The 6,425-nt window shown below is 36.9% G+C and overlaps 1 long non-coding RNA gene across 2 annotated transcripts; it reads right to left on the reverse strand.

Annotated features, from left to right (window-relative positions):
• Positions 1-1,724: 1,724 nt before the first annotated feature.
• On the reverse strand, positions 1,725-3,416 carry LOC131244569 (uncharacterized). Of its 2 annotated transcripts, none has more exons than XR_009170396.1 (3): positions 2,850-3,416; positions 2,099-2,295; positions 1,725-2,020 (listed from the first exon to the last, which is right to left on the reverse strand). It is a non-coding gene; the product is annotated as an uncharacterized LOC131244569 (long non-coding RNA). The 2 variants fall into 2 exon arrangements; XR_009170395.1 differs by having other exon boundaries at positions 2,910-3,415.
• Positions 3,417-6,425: the final 3,009 nt, after the last annotated feature.

A 6,425-nucleotide genomic window follows, 5' to 3' on the forward strand; every position in this document is an offset into this window, starting at 1 on the left:
ACTTACTATTTATAGATGGTCATGATTTATACTGGACTTTATAATTTTCAACCAAAAATAATTAGTGTCCAATTTGACCTAAACATGTTGTTTTCTTAATTTTTCTAAGCCCTTTTCATGTTGGGCACAACTCCTAAAGCTAAAAGGATCAAGAGCTATGATCGAATTAAAACATATTATAAATAGTAAAAATGAAATTAAAAAGGATTTTCGACCGTCAATATGATGGAATCTCATAAATTTGGCATATGCAACCTGACATAGTGGGTTGGTTGGCTAAAGTAGCTTCTCATAACCTAAATCATATATGATATGTGAAATTACTCATTCCTATTTGTGAGATATGCCTATTTTAGAGTTTTGGCCATCCAGACTATTTCTGCCTCTAATTGGGCCTGCTCCGGTCCATCTTGGACATGAAAGTGTCCGCCACCTGCTCTAGATCACATTGGGACCCCTTAGAGGTTCCAACCAGGGAGCGTAGAGATCCCAGAAATGCATTCTTCCTCCGAAAATGACCACTACAATTGGAGGAACATAGTAGATATTTACCTAAACCACAGGTCGCTCTCACTAGAATGACACATTTTGTAAGTATCTCATTATTTGGACGATCTTAAAAGTCAAATAAAATAAATGGATGGTACAAAGGAATAGTGGAACTGGTCTCTAAAGCTGGAGAAATACAAATTTTATGGGCCATAAAATTTAATGCATCCGATATATTCAGACAACAATCAACTTATGCTGAGACCCACACAATGAATGGCGCCAATTGTAGACTGTTGCAATGTTTCTTATTCTATTATAACCAACCAGAGGACTCGGTTTGGCTGGTGACGCTGCCTCTGTGGCCCCCCTATAATGTATGTACTTTATCCACACAATTCATCTATTTTCCCAGATCATTTTAGGGCCTGATCCCTACAACGAGGCAGATCTAAATTTCAGGTGAACCACGCCACAGGAAAACACTACTGATGGAATGTCCACCATTAAAAACCTCCGAGGGCCCACTGTAGTGTTCATTTGACATCCAAACTGTTGATTAGGTCATACAGACCTGAAAAAAAATAAAAATAAAATAAAAATAATTTCTGCTTGAACCAAAACTTTTGTGCCCCCAAGAATTTTTTAATGGTGACCGTTCAATCAACACTGTTTCATGTGACGTGCATGGTCTACTTGAGATTTATAGATGGACAGCTTGGAAAATGGATGGCCTGCGTGGATGAAACACATACATCATGGTGGGGCCCACAGAGCACTGACTAGTAGCCACGCTGCTGGCAGAATAACTGGCCACAACTAGACAAGAATTACTACACTAAGGCCAAGAAAACCGTCGGTAAATCCTTTGCCTGCGGTTAGCTAACAGCCGGTAAAGCCTCAGTCGGTAAAGGCTTTACCGGCGGCCACGACCTTTACTGATAGTTGTTCTGGACGCCGCTAAATCATCAGTTTTTGTTAAAAATGATTAAAAGCTACGGATAAAATCCGTAGCTATATATGACTAGCCCCACAGTACAACCGTAGCCATAGGTACCGTAGCCACAGTAAATGCGTAGCCTGCTGAGTGGGGTTTAGAAAATCAGTTTCACATCAGCTGATACGGCAGTGTTGAATCCATATCAGCTTACCCCAATAAGATACAGGAAAACTCTTAGTTATTCTAAGCATATGATAGGCAATAAATAAAATTCATGGAAGCCCTCCTAGGCATATACTGTAAAGAAATTGCTTCCTATTTCAGTTTTTAACTAACATATTACAGGCAGACAATGCCTATAGTGAAATAAATCAAACCTTAATTGAACAGTTTCTATGAATTAAAGTACAGACCATATAACAAATATTAGCACATGGTTACATATCAAAATATCTGAAACAAAATATCCATGCCCTCCTGTTACAATTACAAGATATCATCCAAACATTTCATCACCATTCCACCATTCTTCATTTTCTCTGGTTACTTTGCATGTGCAGATCATCGCACTCTCTGCTGTGAGAAAAATGTCTGGAAAAGAAAATTGTAATTAAAGAATTTGCTAGAGTTTGCTTGCTCAAATTTTATAAAAGAATTTGAAGCATATACCTAACTTTAGAAACTATTCATGGATAGAACAGGGAGTATAAGTTCCTAGGGCATTCGGTCCAAGTATCTTGATGATGCTTGTTACAAGTGGGGATGATACTTCTAAAATCCAAACTTTGATTTGATAGGCACTGCCATAGATGGAAGATGCTCCGAAAATCTTACAGATCGAATTTCCTAAGCTGTCAATCAACGTCCTACAAAAGACGGTTAAGAAAAAATTATAAATCAATTGCCTGGAAAAAAAAATGGCCAAAGATTATATGGCAAGAATTCTCAATTAAATTTCCTTAAGTCATACCAAATAGATAACTCTTTATAAGAATATAATTAACACAATTAAATTTCAAACTCAAGATGTGAAATTACTATACTCATCCAATCTGAGCTTCAAATCATAGAATGACTGCAAACTGATCCAGACACATTGGCTTCTCAACGAGTTCTCCATGCAGAAACAAAAACTAAGCTACTATAATCAAACATTATACATGCTATGATGCCAACTATCATATGCGACTAAACAAGTCTAAAAACACATGAAGTAAACATAAAACAGACGTTAAGCTCACAAGTATGTGGAATCGCATCTGTTCACATGCAGCAGCACATACGTCAAGTTAAATGGTCTAGACTCTGGGAATTACTGTAACTAGTCATGAACCCAAAATCAGATTGATTGGATATTTGGATGATACTCATTACTGATTGATGGATATATTTTTGGTGAATTCAGGCCATTTCATGTTACCTTAATAGGAAAGTCTGTGGGGGTAACATCCCGTTGAAATTAGACACGGAACAAGCTTACGATCGGCTCGATTGGAGCTTTTTTATGTCTTGTGTTGCTGCAATTTGGTTTTTGTCATGCCTGGGTTAATATGGTGGAAAAGTGCTCTTTTTGAAGAGGGCCTATACTTTTTTCTCGAAGTTGGACAGTACTCTCCAAGTAACCCGATTGATCCCAAATAACGAGAAGCCAGTTCAGACATAAAAGAAGCTTCAAGCATGACACCCTCCACTTTGGCTATTAGCAGAGTTGCAAGATAGACCTGCCAAATTCCTGTTTAACAAACAGAATTAGTAGAGGCATGAAGATTTGGGTTGTTGTTGTTGTTACTACTATTATTATTATTATTATTATTATTATTATTAGTGTAAAAAGGAAATAAATTATAATAAAAACAAAAACAAAAATACACGATATCATATCAATAGCCAGTACCCATGGAATCATTCAGGCATTTAACCAAGCTTAGCAATTGCAACCTAAAGTACTCAGATGTAGCACAGTAGCAGAGGATTATGTGGATAGTCTGGATTGAAAGGTTCATTCCAGGGAAAAATCAGTTTAGCATGCACTGTGGGTTCAATCCAGGGCAAAATCAGTTTCGCATATGATGGAAAGTTCAATTTTTTAGTTATTGATTGTAAGTTAGGATCATCCGACCAAAGTGGTTTTTGAAACAGATGGGCTATCAAGGATAAGAGCCACATCATCGATGTCAGATCAATGATCAGACTATTTGTAGCATGGTAAATATGGACTGTCAACTTTTGTAGGCATTGGTTGGAAGATTATGATCATTCAACCAATTTAATTATAAAAACGTGGCAAAGGTGCAGGAATAATTTTAAACAGCATATCTAAGAATTAAAATAAAAATAAATAAATAAAAAATAAATAAAGCCATAGGAATTGTGACAGCCTTGATTTACATCAACAACTTATAACTTCTATTCAGAAAATAAAGTTTACTAACTTGGAAAACAACATATATGTCAAATACCTTGGGCAAGTCATCACCATTTACGATTCAGTGTTAACCAGACAGCAAACCAGCCAAAAACATGAATTATGTTGCAGAAAACAAGAAAAACACTGAGTTTTTTATGAAGTTGCACTGGCACTAACTTTTATGCTTCACAGGAAACAGTAGAAACTTGAAAATGTATACATCACTTTAATCATTTTAAAATAGTGATACTGTAGTGGGTTTTATTCAAAGGAATGATAATGGGCCATCAGATGTTAATTCTTATGAAACTCGGTCTCCACTATTTTTAATTTTCTCGAGTTCATCCAACTGCAGCAAATTACAGAAACCTCTAACTCATGAATTGTCTTGTTACCTGGTCAGTGGTGGCTGAGTTGTGTCACAGGGAAGTAGACTCTGAGAACTTTCCGGGCACAGAGGTGGTGGAGAATGTGCAAGGTTAGGCTCCAGTATAAAACCCAAACTATCTAGTTTATCATCATGAGAGATTCCTGCCTGAAGTAGCGTTTTGTTGTCATCTCTAACCTTCTTACCCTGAAGAAGAACACCAATTTGCAGCCCGCCTCCAAGTACAGCAGTCACAGCTTCCATAACTGTCCTCTAGAAATTCGACAGTTAGAGATTTGTCAGCAAAACACATCCTCTGATGTTGTTCCAAGCAAGATAGTATACACCTACTAAGGTCTAAGATATAGTTACTTTGTGAAAAATAAATGAGAGAAGTTAATGAGCTATTGAATTAAGTGTTTGATCATTGAGAAGTCTTTAATCACCAATAGGATTTTTTTTTTCTTGCATTGTGCAAAACCCATCAGCCACTTGGAAAAAATACCTGTAACGCTTCTCATAATTTAATCTTTGCTTTTCAAACGCATGGTGGATCCTTTATAAGGCAGCAAAAATTTGCCGTTCTCTGCCTGTGAACTGCACCTGCTGTTGCAGGGTTACAGATCCTGATTGGGCAAGTGACAGGTATTGCATCTCAACAACTGTAGCTTTTTAACAAATGGACAACTTTCAATTGATTTCATTTCCAGACTTTTTGAAAGGAATATATTAAAAAAATATGACTAACCATCCAAGTCCAACTAATCCAAGTCATCCAGCATGCACCTCTACTACCCATGAGTATGTGTATCAAAGCCAAAACAGGTGGAGGTGCATAGACCAGCATCCAAAACATTGCAATGTTGTGTACTTTGATCTGCATTGCGGACCCGACTTTTGTTTTTTTCTCATCTGATGAACGTCCTGGATCTCATACAAATGTGTCAAAGTGGCACATGTGAAATTATTATAGCATGGTAAACTAAGTAGTGTAAGAGTAGAAACTTCAAGAGAGCTTTCTAAATGAAAACTTACCAAACCCATCAAAGAAATGGCATTATAAAAAAATAAATAAATAAATAAAAATCACAACTATATGTTTGTTGAACAAGGTCTTTCATCCATAACCATTAAAAACCATCATAGCTTAGTGTTTTTTTTTTTCAACCAAATGCAGAAACAGAATAATACACTTTCATGACAAGTCATGCCACAGGCTCACCATTTATGAGCAAATAAAAGAAAAGATACATTAGTTACTCCCACCTCAGAAGCAAGCATCCGCATATATGGTCAGAAAAGAAATGCGGAGCAATTACAAAAAAGGCAAGAAAACAGAAGGTAATAAGAGAACTCAATGCACATTTCAGAAACTATCGAGTACCTGTACGAGACCATGCAAGGTCAACTTGGCCTCATCATCCACATATATCTCCATTGGCTGAAACGGAACAAATGTCAAATTAAAGCAGATTAGGAGCCTCTCCTCAAGCTAATTGAATCCAGTTGGATGATGTACGGACAACTCTGGGAACCGATTCTGGTCCATGTCTGACTTGAAATACTAGCATTATGCTTCCTAATAGAAACTTGTTTAATTCACAACCTTTTAATCCATATCCTACCCAAAATAGATCCCATTAGTAAACAACTGATACTCAACTCCTGATCACAGCCTTATGTACTAAACAACCAGGTATACGACAACTGAGTGACATTGAAGACAGCAGCACAAGTAGGCTACAAAAGTAGCTCCAACAATGTAGATGATCAACCATCATTAGCCCAAAGTAAAATAATTGAAGTTCTAGGTGACCTGTATATTGTATTTCATACTTTTACTAGCACAAACCTGGAATTACTAAACTGAAGCATCCTAAGGAAGAAATACCACACCCCCAAAAGTGAACTGGAACATATAGGACCCAGGCAAACATGTCAAAACACACACACACACACACACACACACACACACATACACACACACACAAACACAAAAGGTTCCAAAGGAAAAGACCAAGGTTAATTTGATGAAACTACACACCTGAATTTCCTTATCAAAGGCCATAACCTTTACTTCATCACTAGAAAGAGCAGCATCCTTCTTGGCTTTCTAATACCAACCACCATTCGATTTCTTTCAGCTCTATGAAATGATAAAGATAGATCTTAACAATGAATTTGCACTCACCTTGAGATCATCAAGATGGTCAAGTATGAAA

Source organism: Magnolia sinica, chromosome 4 (assembly GCF_029962835.1).
Source record: "Magnolia sinica isolate HGM2019 chromosome 4, MsV1, whole genome shotgun sequence".
Taxonomy (NCBI): Eukaryota; Viridiplantae; Streptophyta; class Magnoliopsida; order Magnoliales; family Magnoliaceae; genus Magnolia; species Magnolia sinica.